Raw genomic sequence first — 12,664 nt, forward strand, 5'->3', positions numbered from 1 at the left:
AACTGAGGAAAAATGCCCATTGAAATCTTATAAGTTGAATGTTTAAAAGTTTTTCATCAAATTATTCTTAGCTCTTTAAAATAATAATAATAATTCTTAGCTCTGATCCTGAACAATTGTACCGTTGTTTTCATTTTCATTTAAAAATTTTCAAGTCTGTGCATTCATGGTTATAAAAATAAATAACTAAATGTGTCTTTGTGGAGGAACCGTGACCATAAGCCGAGTGCCATCTGTGGAGCCACATGGATATGACATAGTACTACCACCTGATGGCAGCATATCTAAACTGCAAGACAGCTTATAAACAGGCATATACTATTCAATTGAAACCCCTTCACTCCTGATTGACAGCTATGCAATTGTTTTTTTAAAAGTATTCAGAAAGATGTGGTACTAAAAGGTTAAGCTACCATATAGAAAATATCATTACAATTCATTAGAGATTACATAAGCTAGAACCATGAGGACTTTGGAAACCAAAGTGCTAATTATTACAACTGCTGTCATATGAAAGGTTCTTCTAAATTCATCAGGTCTCAATTGCCTATAAGACATACTGCAAAAGTTTAAGGAAGACTTTACAGGAGACTTCTGAGCCTGAGTAAATTCAAAATGAATTACCTTGAAACAAATACATTCAGGCAATCAAAGAGCCTTTTCATAAAAACAAAGAATTTAAATGAAAAACAATACCTCCTCTGACCACAGGCCACTCAATTTCCTGATGGGACAACCTTATTCATGAATACCAGTTCCAAGTCTGACAAGAGATTGGTATGTGTTTTCTTAAGTTCAATGGACTGAGAAACATGATGCCCTAAGAATACACCTTGACTCTAGGGACCCTTTATCAAAGGTTTTTATTATGGCATCCTCATGTGTCTGATTCAATGAAACCTAATAGATTACAGCAATGTGAATTGGAAGGCTCAGCGGTTAGCTTACCTAAATCTGTTTCAATCAGGACTCCACTTTTAGGCTAATCTCTAACATCTGAATCTGGGTAGAGGCCAGTAACTACAATTTATAAATAGGGTAAAGCCTTCAGAGGGCTTGATATTTTAGTAATTTGTTCTAACATTGATAAAGGGATTAAGCAGTTATATTTCAGGGGACCTCCCTCAATGATATAAACTAATACAGCTAAGCTTACTTTTAAAGTCAATTTATCACAAATTTTTAGATGTAAGAAATCATTCATTATCTGTATCTGATTTTATTTTTACTCATCCAAAAATCGCTTGTCATTCTGTCATTCGCCATTGTCTATAAATCTTGTTCAAAACACTAGTTTGGAGTCTATGGATTTATTACCTGGAGTCCTGATGTGGTGCTGCGGGTTAATGCGCCGGACTGAAAAGCCGTTTGAACTGCAAGGTTGACGGTTCACGCTCATCAGCTGCTCCTAGGAAACCCTACTCAGGGTCGCTATGGGTCAGGATCGACTAGATGGCACTTCACAACAACAACAACTTAGAATGGAAACCCTATGCAGGGTTGCTATGAGTTGGAACTATCTTGATGGCACTTAACACCAAGAATTCATAAAAAGGAATATTTACAAAATTTAAGATGAATGTCAGTTTGGTATGTAATCTGACAACTTTCATTGAGGTCAGCATTTTAAAAAATCAATTTTCAATATTTAAAAGGCAACATTATTGTATTATTTTAAAATGTGTATTGCAATACTGCTAATGGGAATAGAGGCCCTGCATAGGGTTTCTGAGGAGCAGCTGGTGAACTTGAACTGCCGACTTTGTAGTTCAAACTGACCTTGCAGTCCAGTGCATTGACTCGCAGCATCATACCACGACTGTATTATACTCAGATGTGTATTGTATTACTGCTAATGGGGATAGTAATCTATGGGGAAGCCTATATATCCTTAGACTTAAGATGAGACAAGATCTTAGTCTAGGTCTCCTAGCATAACAACATGGTACTTGTCTTTATTTATGAACTCCCTGGGTGGTGCAAAGTATTAAGCATTCAACTACTAACCGAAAGGTGGGTGGTTCAAAACCACCCAGATGCATCTGGAAAAAAAGGCCTACCAATTTGTTTTCAAAGTTTACAGGCTTGAAAACTCTATGGGTCAAAGTCCTGTTCTGCAACATTTAGGGTCAAGGTGAGTTGGAACTGACATAATGGTAACTGGTCAGATAGCTTGCCTTTATTTTAAGCCTTTCTTATTTAACTATATGATGTTTCAGACATTCTTTAGAAGCCAGACCAGTCATGGAAAACTGAAAGGTTATTCAACTAACAAGTTTATTTTAGATTTCCAACATTAGGGCAAGAAGACAAAGTGTATAAATTAGTAGCCAACTATCTTCCCTCAATAGTTGAAATGTCTAAATCTATGTCATGTGTTGGTTTAGTAATGACTTCTTTAAATATAGCATCTTTTTAGCTTTATTTGAATATTAAAATCACTGGAAACACGCTAAATTTCTATTAACAGGAAAAACAATAAAATAGTTATATCCATTTCATGCAAGTGAGACATAAAAATAAGAGTTGTTGTTAGGTGCCATTGTGTTAGTTTCAACTCACAGTGACCCTGTGCACACTGCCTGGTCCTGCATCATCCTCACAAATGATAATATGCTTGAGCACACTATTGTAGTCAGTGTGTCAATCCAATCTCATTGGTGGTCTTCCTCTTTTTCAAAGACACTCTACAGTATAGAACCGCGATATTGTACATAGGGTTATTATGAATGGGCATCTACCAACAACATCTACTTTACCAAGCAAAATATCCTTCTCCAGACTGGTCCTTCTTGGTAACATGAGCAAAGACTATGAGGTGAAGTCCAACTATCATCCCTTCTAAGGAACGTTCTGGCTGTAATTCATTCAAGATAGATTTCTTTGTTCTTCTGAAGTCTAAGGTACTTTCAATATTCTACCCCAACACCGCAATTCAAACGCATCAAATTTTCTCCAATTTTTCTTATTCATTTGCGGCTTTCATATGCATAAGACACTACTGAAAATATACTGACTTGGGTCAGGCTTACCATAATTTTCAAAGTTACATCCTTCCTCTTTAGTGCTTTAAAGAAGTCTTGTGCAGCAGCTTTGCTTAGTGCAATATGTCATTTGATTCACTGATTGTTGTTTCAATGAGTGTTGACTGTGGGTCCAATCAAAATAAAATCTTTGACAATTTCAATTTTTCTCCATTTATCATGATTTTATTTATTGATCCTGTTGTAATGATTTTTGTTTTCTTTACATTTACTTAAGGCTGTATTCTTTGATCTTCACGCATCAAGTCCTCTACCCTTTTAGCAAGCAAGGTTGTATTATCTGCATATTGCCAGTTGTTAATGAGTCTTAATCTTGATGTCATGGTCTTCATATAACCCAGTTTCTCAGATTATTTACTCAAAATGCAAGATTGAATAAGTATGGTGAACGGATACAAACCTAACACACACCTTTCCTGATTTTGAACCATTTGGAATCCCCGTGCTGGCTTCCAGCAATTGCCTCTTGGTCTATGTACAGGCTCCTCATGAGTACAATGAAGGCTCTGAAATTCCAATTCTTCATAATGCTCTTCATAGATTGTTATGATCCCCATGGTCATATACCTTTGCATAGTCAATAAAGCACAATAAACATCTTTATTGTATTCTCTGTTTTAGCCAAGATCCATCTAACATAACCAATGATATCCCTGGTTCCATGTCCTCTTCTGAATCTGGCTTGAATTTCTGACACTCCCTGGTGATGTTCTGTTGTAAACATTTAAAAATGATCTCCAGCTAAATTTTATGTGCAAGTGATAATAATATTGTTCAATGTTTTCTCATTCCAATAGGTCACATTTTTTTTGACTGGGCACAAATATGGATCTCTTTTGGTCAGTTGCCCAGGTTGTGGTCTTCCAAATTTCTTTGCATAAATCAGTGAGTGCCTCCAGTGCTGCATCATTTGGTTGCAACATTTCCATTGGTATTCCATCAATTCCTGGAGGCTTGTTTTTCATTAATCTCCGTAGTGTAGCTTGGACTTCTTCCTTCAATACCATTAGTTCTTGATCAGATGCTACCTCTTAAAATGGTTAAACATGTGGCTCGTTTTTCTTGTGGGTAAATACTGAGTAGAGGGATTGCTGGATCACAAGGTATTTCAATTTTCAACCTTCTGAGGAACCGCCATATTGTTTTCCATAGAGGTTGGACCATTTTGCAATCCCACCAGCAATGCAAGAGTGTTCCAGTCTCCACACATCCCCACCAGCATTTATTGTCTTCTCCATTTTTCATCTTTGCTGTTATTGTTGGTGTGAGATGATATCTCATTGTTGTTTTGATTTGCATCTCTCTAATGGCTAGTGGCTAGTTAGGAGCTCTGGTAGCGTAGTGGTTACGAATCGGGCTGCGAACCTTAAGGTCAGCGGTTCGAAACTACCAGCCGCTCCGCGGGAGAAAGATGAGGCTTTCTACTCCCGTAAAGATTTACACCCTCGGAAACCCTGTACAGGGTCGCTATGGGTCGGAACCGACTCGACGGCACTTAACAACAACAACAATGGCTAGTGATCATGAGCATTTCTTCATATGTTTGTTGTCTGCCCTGATCTGTTCCTTAGTGAAGTGTCTGTTCATATCCTGTGCCCACTTTTTAATTGGGTTGTTTGTCTTTTTCTTGTCTTGTTGATTGTTTCTATAGTTTTTCTGTTTTCTATTTCATTTATTTCTGCTCTGATCTTTATTATTTCTTTTCTTTTGGTGACTGTGTGTTCCCTCTGTTGTTCTGTTTCTAATTGTTATAGATGCCGTGTTAATGTGTTAATTTTAGTTCTTTCTTCTTTTTGGATGTGTGCGTTTATTGCAATAAATTGTCCTCTCAGCACAGCTTTTGCCATGTCCCAAAGATTTTGGTATGTTGTGTTTTCATTCTCATTGATTTCGAGAAATTTTGCAAATTCACATTTGATTTCTTCTACTACCAGTCGCTTTTAAGCAGGGTGTTGTTCAGTTTCCACACCTTAGGCCCCAAACTGATATCTTTGCAGCAAATTTGTTGAATGCAACACATTATTTGATAAAAAGTTATCAAAAATTTCAATTTGCTTTCATCATAATCAGCACTCAAGGAAGCAGCAGTCAAGAAATCAATTTGCATTAGGCAACTTTGTTGCAAAAGACCCTTTAAAGTGTTCAACAGCAAAGCTGTCAGTTTGAGGGCAAAGGTGAGCCTGACCCAAACCATGGTATTTTGAGTTTCCTCATATGCAAGTAAAAGTTGGACAATGAATAAGGAAGATCAGAGAAGAATCGATGCATTTAAATTATACTGTTGGTGAAGAATATTGAAAGTACCACGGACTGCCAAAAGAACAAGCAAACCTGTCTTGAAAGAAGTACAGCCAACATGCTCTTTATTAGCTAGGATGGCTAGACTCTTATACTTTGGACATGTTATCAGGAAAGACCTGGAGAAGGAAAAGTATATCATACTTGGAAAAGTTGATGGTCAATGAAAAAGAGGACGCTCTCCAACAAGATAGAATGACACAGCGGCAGCTGCAATGGGCTCAAGCATAACAGCTGTGATGATGGCGCAAGACTGTTGTGCAGAGGGTCCCGCTGAGTCAGAACAGACTCGGCAGCACCTGAAACCAGGAAGTCACTTTCAGCTCACTAATGCTAAAACATTGATCTTTATTCCATTTCATTTTTTACTTCCAATTTTACTAGATTAATAATTCATACATTAATGGATGTTTGAAGCTGTTTCTTCTCATTATGAATCACATCAGCACATGAAGGTTACAAAAGTTTTATTCCATCTATGTCACTAAGATCAACTCTACTTTGAGGAAGCAGCTCTTCTTCTGTCATATTTTGAGTCTTCCAAAATGAGCAGTTCATCATCCAGCACTGCATTAGACAGTGCTCCACTGCCATTCATAAGGTTTTCACCACCCAGTATTTTTTAAAAGTAGAACACCAGATTCCTCCCTCTACCCCCTGGCCCGTGTTAGTCTGGAAGCTCTTCTAAAACCTGTCTGCCATTGGTGACCTTGATGATATAGCTCCTAGCATCACTGCAATGCAAAAGCCACCAAAGTATGACAAACTAATGGATAAGTGGTGGTTCCATGCCTTACCAATATGAGGAAGCTTCAAAAAGTTCATGGGAAAGTGAAATTAAAAGATAATAGAAATTTCCACAAACTTTATAAAGACCTTCATATAGTGATGATTGTCTGTGGTTATACCTATTTAAATCCCACTTACTGTTGATGTATTTTGTTGTTCTTTCTATTCGCCATCACGTGTGATAGTGCTAATGTTTCATTATTGCTATCTTGTTCTTATTAAGAGCTGTTGAGTCAATTCTGACTCATACGGTTGCTGAGGAGCAGCTGGTGGGTTCATAGTTGAGTGCTTATCTTACCTTTTTCTTGTATTAAATTTAATTTCCCTAATGTGGCCCATTGTGTTTTCCTGGGACAGGTGACTATTAATGTGAATCCATAAAAATATTTCAACCTTCCCGAGAAGGGTGGCTAGGTCCTGGAAAGAGGACATTTGGAATGCGGCTGTTTAGGTTTCACTGTAGGACCAAGGATAGAGATGAAACGTAGCATCTTTCAAGTTTCTTTTCATGTTGCCTGATCTTGTTCAGTAAGAAAGGAAAACAGGTAGGGATTCTGTCAGGTGGAGTACAGAAGAATAAATAAGACCCAAATAAAAGTACAGAAAAAGTTCAAAAAGAAGCAAATGTTAATTTGCATCCCCTTGTTACTATAAAAAAAAGCTCCAATATACTGTCTGAAATAGAAAGTACAGTTATTAAAATGAATAATTTTCATTATTTGTCATTTTTATGGATAGAAAGCATTAATGTGAGTGTGTCCACTGAGAGATTTGTGGGTCTATTATTAGAAGTTCATGTCTGATGAACCTGCAGATTTTATCTGGTTATTTCTTTCAAATATCTAAATTATAATGTGGAAAACACTGAAGAAATTTTTCCTATGTAGCCTCAAATAATGTAAGTATTATATGAAAATTAAATGTAAGCTATGGAATATGTATCCTCTTACATGTTGTTGTAAAGTGCCATCGAGTCAGTTCCAACTCATAACAGCCCTGTATAAGGTTTCCAAGGAGCAGTTGGTGAGCTTGAACCACTAACCTTGTGGTTCAAACCAACCTCGTAGTTCAGTCCATTAACCCACAGTGCCACACCAGGACTCCTTACATGTACACATGGTTAAATGGATAGAGACTCTCTCAGAATATAAACCTCATGTCTCCACTCCACTGCCTCTCCTGGCAGCACTCCCTGCTCTTCTTGAGCTTACAGACAAACAAAAACACTGGTCATACATTTTACAATGGTACTAACAAAATTTACTTCATGATGTACACACAGAAGTTGACTGCAATCAAAATAAAATGAAACAAACTCTTAATAATGTATCTATTCCACTGAAAATTAAGAGGTGAAAAACCATTTTTATGTTATATTGTGAGTCAAAGAAAATGGTTCTACCTCAATATCTTGTTGAACGAATGATGAATTAGATTCATCTTGAAATATACTTCACTGTTCTGTGTAGTATTCAGTTTCTGAACTTAACAAGAGTCTATGGATACAACACTCATAATATCCCCCTTTGGCAGGTAATTTACCCTCTTGATACTAATTGTGCTCCATGTTCACAGTAAACGATTCGCCATCACTGATTTCCACTGTCAGACCCAGGAGGCACCTGCTCTGACTGGAATCTAAATGGGGATGTAAACGTGGAAATGGTTTCAGGGAATGGCAGCCTTTTGTGAAGGGCAGGTGAAGGCCAGTGACCTCTGGGCACATTTCTCCATTCCAATGAATCACTGCTTTGGGGATGTGAGAAACCCTGAGACTCATAAACCCTGATGATATTAATAAGAAGGAAAGAATTCACACTGAGATGTCAGGGTCACTGTTAGAAATACAACTTTAAAAATTCAAGTATAAGGAGAAACACCATGTTTAAAAATGAATTACCAATGTATTTTTCTTTTAAAAGTATTGCAAAAAACCTAGATCATACAGATGTTCATTATTTATTCAATGTACACCATTGGGAGATAAATAAAACTGTTAGAATACAAAAATGCCAAGGGTAATTCAACTACTGCACTGTTGAGTGTGGCGTAACTGATTCGTCATGACATACAATTTTCTAAAAGCTATTCTGTTAGAAGGCAATAAATGAGTGCATAAATGATTTACACTCTTCTGAACCATGGTTATTATTCAGTATTTTATTTTAAAAATATATACACCCTATACTATTATGTTTATTCTCGAGAGTATAATAAAAACATAATTGAATTTGATGAAAAATAGACTTGATTCTAAATGTAGCATACAGCACATACAGCTACTTCCTTATTTTATCCCTAGTGAAGATCAATGGTCACTTGAGGTAGTTCTGCTCTAGGTTTGTTATAATATATGGGCAATAAAATACTTTTAATTTTAAAATTATATCCTTACATACCATACTATATTTTACTTTTTAATACTAACATCTGAGCTTCAATTGAAATAACAATTTATGAATGCAAAATACAATATTTTAATCAACATTTTACTTTTAAATATGATTTCTTATTGACCAGGTAGGACAGGAAAATAAGTATAAATAGTTTAGCAAAAACAAGTGAAGCACTCTATAACAAAAGCATCAGCATCCCTTGAACTGTTTTGTTTGGGTAAAACTTAAATAGCATTGTAAAAGGAGAAAATTACCTTTTAAACAACATTTAATATTTGCTCTACTATAAAAATGTCTGAAATTTAGATAATGTGTTGATCTATATTGTTGTTACTGCTAAATTGTTAAGTGCCATAGAGTTGGTTCTGACTCATAGTGACCCTATGTAGGGTTTCTGAACAGTGGCTGGTGAGCTTGAACCACTGACCCTTCAATTCAAACTGACTTTGCAGACCAGTGTATCAGCCTGCAGTGGCACACTAGGACTCCTAATATTAATACAATTTTCATTTGTAAGTTGTACTGAGTTACAAACTGTTTCTTGCAATATGATAATATATAAATTACATAAATACATAATAGCACTAAAGTTGAATATTCCTATGTAATATCAAAGGTTGGAAGCCATCAAAAATGAAATGGAACACTTTAAGATTGATATTAGTGAGTTGAAATGGACTGGTATTGGCTTTTTGAATCAGAAAATTATATGGTCTACTATGTCAGGGATGACAAATGAGTAAGCAACGGTGTCACATTCATTGTCAAACAGAACATTTCAAGATCTATCCTGAACTATAACACTGTCAGTGATAAGATAATATTCATATATCTACAAGGAAGTCTTCATTTGGCTTGGATCAACCATCAAAACTCATGGAAGCAACTGTCAAGAAATCAAACAACGCACTGCATTAGGCAAATCTGCTGCACAGGACCTCTTTAAAGTATTGAAGGGCAAAGGTGTAAGTTTGAGGACTAAGGTGTGCCTGATGCAAGCCATGGTGTTTTCAATTACCTCATAGGCATGGGAAAGTTGGACAGTGAATAAGGAAGGCCAGAGAAGAATTGATGCTTTTGAGTTACGGTGCTGGAGGAGAATACAGAAAGTACCATGGACTGTCAAAAGAACGAACACATCCGTGTAGCCAGAGTGCTCCTTGGAAGCCAGGATAGCCAGAATTCATTTCTCATACTTGGGACATATTATCAGGAGGGAGCAGTCATTAGAGAAGCATATCATGCTTGGTAAAGTGGAGGGTTGGAGAAAAAGAGGAAGACTCACAATGAGATGGCACAGTGGTGGCAGCAATGGGCTCAGGCTGTGAGGTTGGCCCAGACCTGGGCATTCATTCTGTTGTGCATGAGGTCGCTATGAGTCGGTACCAACTTGATGGCACCTAACAACAACACAAGGAAGTCTGGACTCCTGCTGTGGCACTGGAGGATAAGCATTCGACGATAAGGTCGGAATGAACCATGAGGTCAGTAGTTCAAACCTAACCGCTACACCTTGGAAACCCTATAAGGGATTGCTATGTATCAATTAACTCAAAAGTACTTAACAACAACAACAACAACAAGGAAGACAAATTACTATATAGTATTCAAATTTATTCATTGGCAATTAATACCAAAGATGAAGAAATTGAAATTTTTACTTAAATCTACAATTTGAAATCCATCAAACATACAATCAAGATGTATTTATAATGTATTTATGATTGAAATGCAAAAGCTGAGACCAAAGAATAATAATCAGGATTTGGAAAATACGACCTGGATGACAGAAATGACAGAGATCATAAAATAGAATTCTATAAGACCAACTACTTATTTACGGCAGAAACCTTTTTCCAACATAAGCACTGGACTTTAAAGCACAAGGTTGTCGGCCTAGCTCACCAGCTGCTCTGTGGGGAAAAGATGAGGCTTTCTGCTCCTACAAAGATTTACAGTATCTAGAACCCTATGCGGGGTTGCTATGAGTCAGAACTAACTCGAGAGCATTTAATAACAACATACATGTGGAATTTGTAGGATGAAATACATGGGAATCAGGTCAACTATATCTGTGGAAAGAGAGAATGAAGAAGATCAATATCATCAGTCATAACAAGGTTAGGGGCCAACGTCGTAAGAGACCATCAATTGCTCATACGCAAGTTCAAAATGAAGTTGAAGAAAATTAAAACGGGTCCACAAGAGCCAAAGTGTGACCGTGACTATATTTGACACACTAAATGATAACCAGAAGAGAGTGAGATGACAGCAAGAACATCATACATGTGACCTCACTTACAGAAAAAGATTTTTAAAAGACCAATTATAGAAACCAAAGTTTGTTAGTGGTTAACACAGGTGGAAGGAGGGGGTGGGGCATAAATGGTGATGGAAAAATCACACTGATTAAGGCTAGAGCCATACTGTCAATTATTGTAATTACTGTCAATAAGCTCTCTACCTGTCACAGTTCAACTGCAGAAAAGTGTGTTAGATATACTGACAACAAGGTAAAAAAATCAAAACAAGTTGCTGCTAAAAGGGATTTGGTTCTGTGCTTTGAAGATTTAGGGTATTGGCTTCATGGGACATCCTGCTTAACTGTCCTAATAACATGCTTAATATTTCTATTCTACCTCCTAGTTCATTGATAGTGCTTGGGGCCTTAAAAGTTTGCAAGTAGCCAACTGAGGCATGAAAATTGTTCTGGAGCAATTTTATGCATAGAGCAGTAGAAGAAGAAACAGGAGGAGAACATGGAATGTGTGGAGAATTACCTCCATGAACAATTGCCTCTTTTGTAATCAGACCAGAAAAACTGGATGGTGCCTGGTTACCATTGCTAAATATTTTAACCAAAGATTCTGTGTGAGAATCTGGATCAAAAGGGAAAAACACAGAAAAAAATTTCAAATTCTCATGGACTCCAGACTTTCTGGAACCAAGGTGTCTGGAAGAACCCCTGAAACTATTGTCCTGAGATAATCTTTAAATCTTAAACCAAAACTATCCCCTGAAGTCTTCTTAAAACCTATAGTTTAGCTTAGCTAGTTAAAAATATCTGCCTTGTGCAATATGTTTTTTGGGGTTGTTTTTTTTTAAGTTTTTATTGTGAACTGAGTGATAGTTTATATGGGAGAACATCAGACTCATTGTAATGCTTACAATCTCCTCCATGCATCATCATTCAACAGTATTTGCTTCCATTACCTGTTTTGCTTTTTCTGTTTTTTTTGTTTTGTTTTGTTTTGTTTGTTTCATGGGGGTGAGATGCACACAGAAACACTCAAGAATATATAATAATTTAAACAACCAAAGGGCACATACTGCAAGCCTGCCTCCTGGCCACTAGCACACCGACCCTCTATTTCCATGAGTTCAGAGTCCTCAGCTGTTCCCTCTCTCCATGTCTTCATCTTTGCCTCCATCTCTGGTGTCGCTGCTTTTCTGAATAAGGTCTCACATTCTGTTTGTGCTCTTCTCTGTTGATGGTTCTAGGGTTCTTTATTTCTGGACTGTAAGATTAACTACTTCCCGTTTTTGTTATAAAATTTCTACGTTTACAGTTGTGACAGTTGCAATTGGTCACTACTGAATCATAAGAATCTTATCCCCATCTCTTTTCACCAGACCCGTCTAGACAAGATGAAAAGTATTCAGTGGGGATTCTACCTTCCTCTGCATACCCTTAGAGTAAACTTCCTCTTGAAAACTTGTAAGACAGGCACTTTGTACCTTTATTGCCCCTTCATTTTAGGTAGCCAATGCCTAAGTTGCCAATCCCTATCTACCCTGTACGCAGAGGGGATAGGATTGATTATTGATGTGAAGACTCCTTCCCTCTTAATTGGTATTTTGAGCTACTACATCCATAAGTATAGGTCAAGTTTATCAAATTGTAGCAATTTACACTGGATTACTTTATCACACTTTTTTTTTTTTAATCTTCCTCTTGTAGTGTTCTAATTGGCTTTCAAGATGGTGGATTGAGTAGCCATGCAGTAAGGAGCTCTGTCAGCAACAACACAGAATACCAGACCATGCAGGCTCAGGGGATGTGCTAGAACTCTGAACCACATATAAAGGAATATTTTGATGCTTGAAAGGCTTACAGCTAGGGGAATTTGTAGCAGA

At 37.0% G+C, this 12,664-nt stretch overlaps 1 protein-coding gene across 1 annotated transcript in view; it reads right to left on the reverse strand.

Annotated features, from left to right (window-relative positions):
• KIAA0825 (KIAA0825 ortholog) overlaps window positions 1-12,664 on the reverse strand; it is a 645,731-nt gene that overhangs the window by 625,123 nt on the left and 7,944 nt on the right. The window lies entirely within an intron of this gene.

The sequence above is a fragment of the Chrysochloris asiatica genome, unplaced genomic scaffold (assembly GCF_000296735.1).
Source record: "Chrysochloris asiatica unplaced genomic scaffold, ChrAsi1.0 scaffold00111, whole genome shotgun sequence".
Classification (NCBI taxonomy): Eukaryota; Metazoa; Chordata; class Mammalia; order Afrosoricida; family Chrysochloridae; genus Chrysochloris; species Chrysochloris asiatica.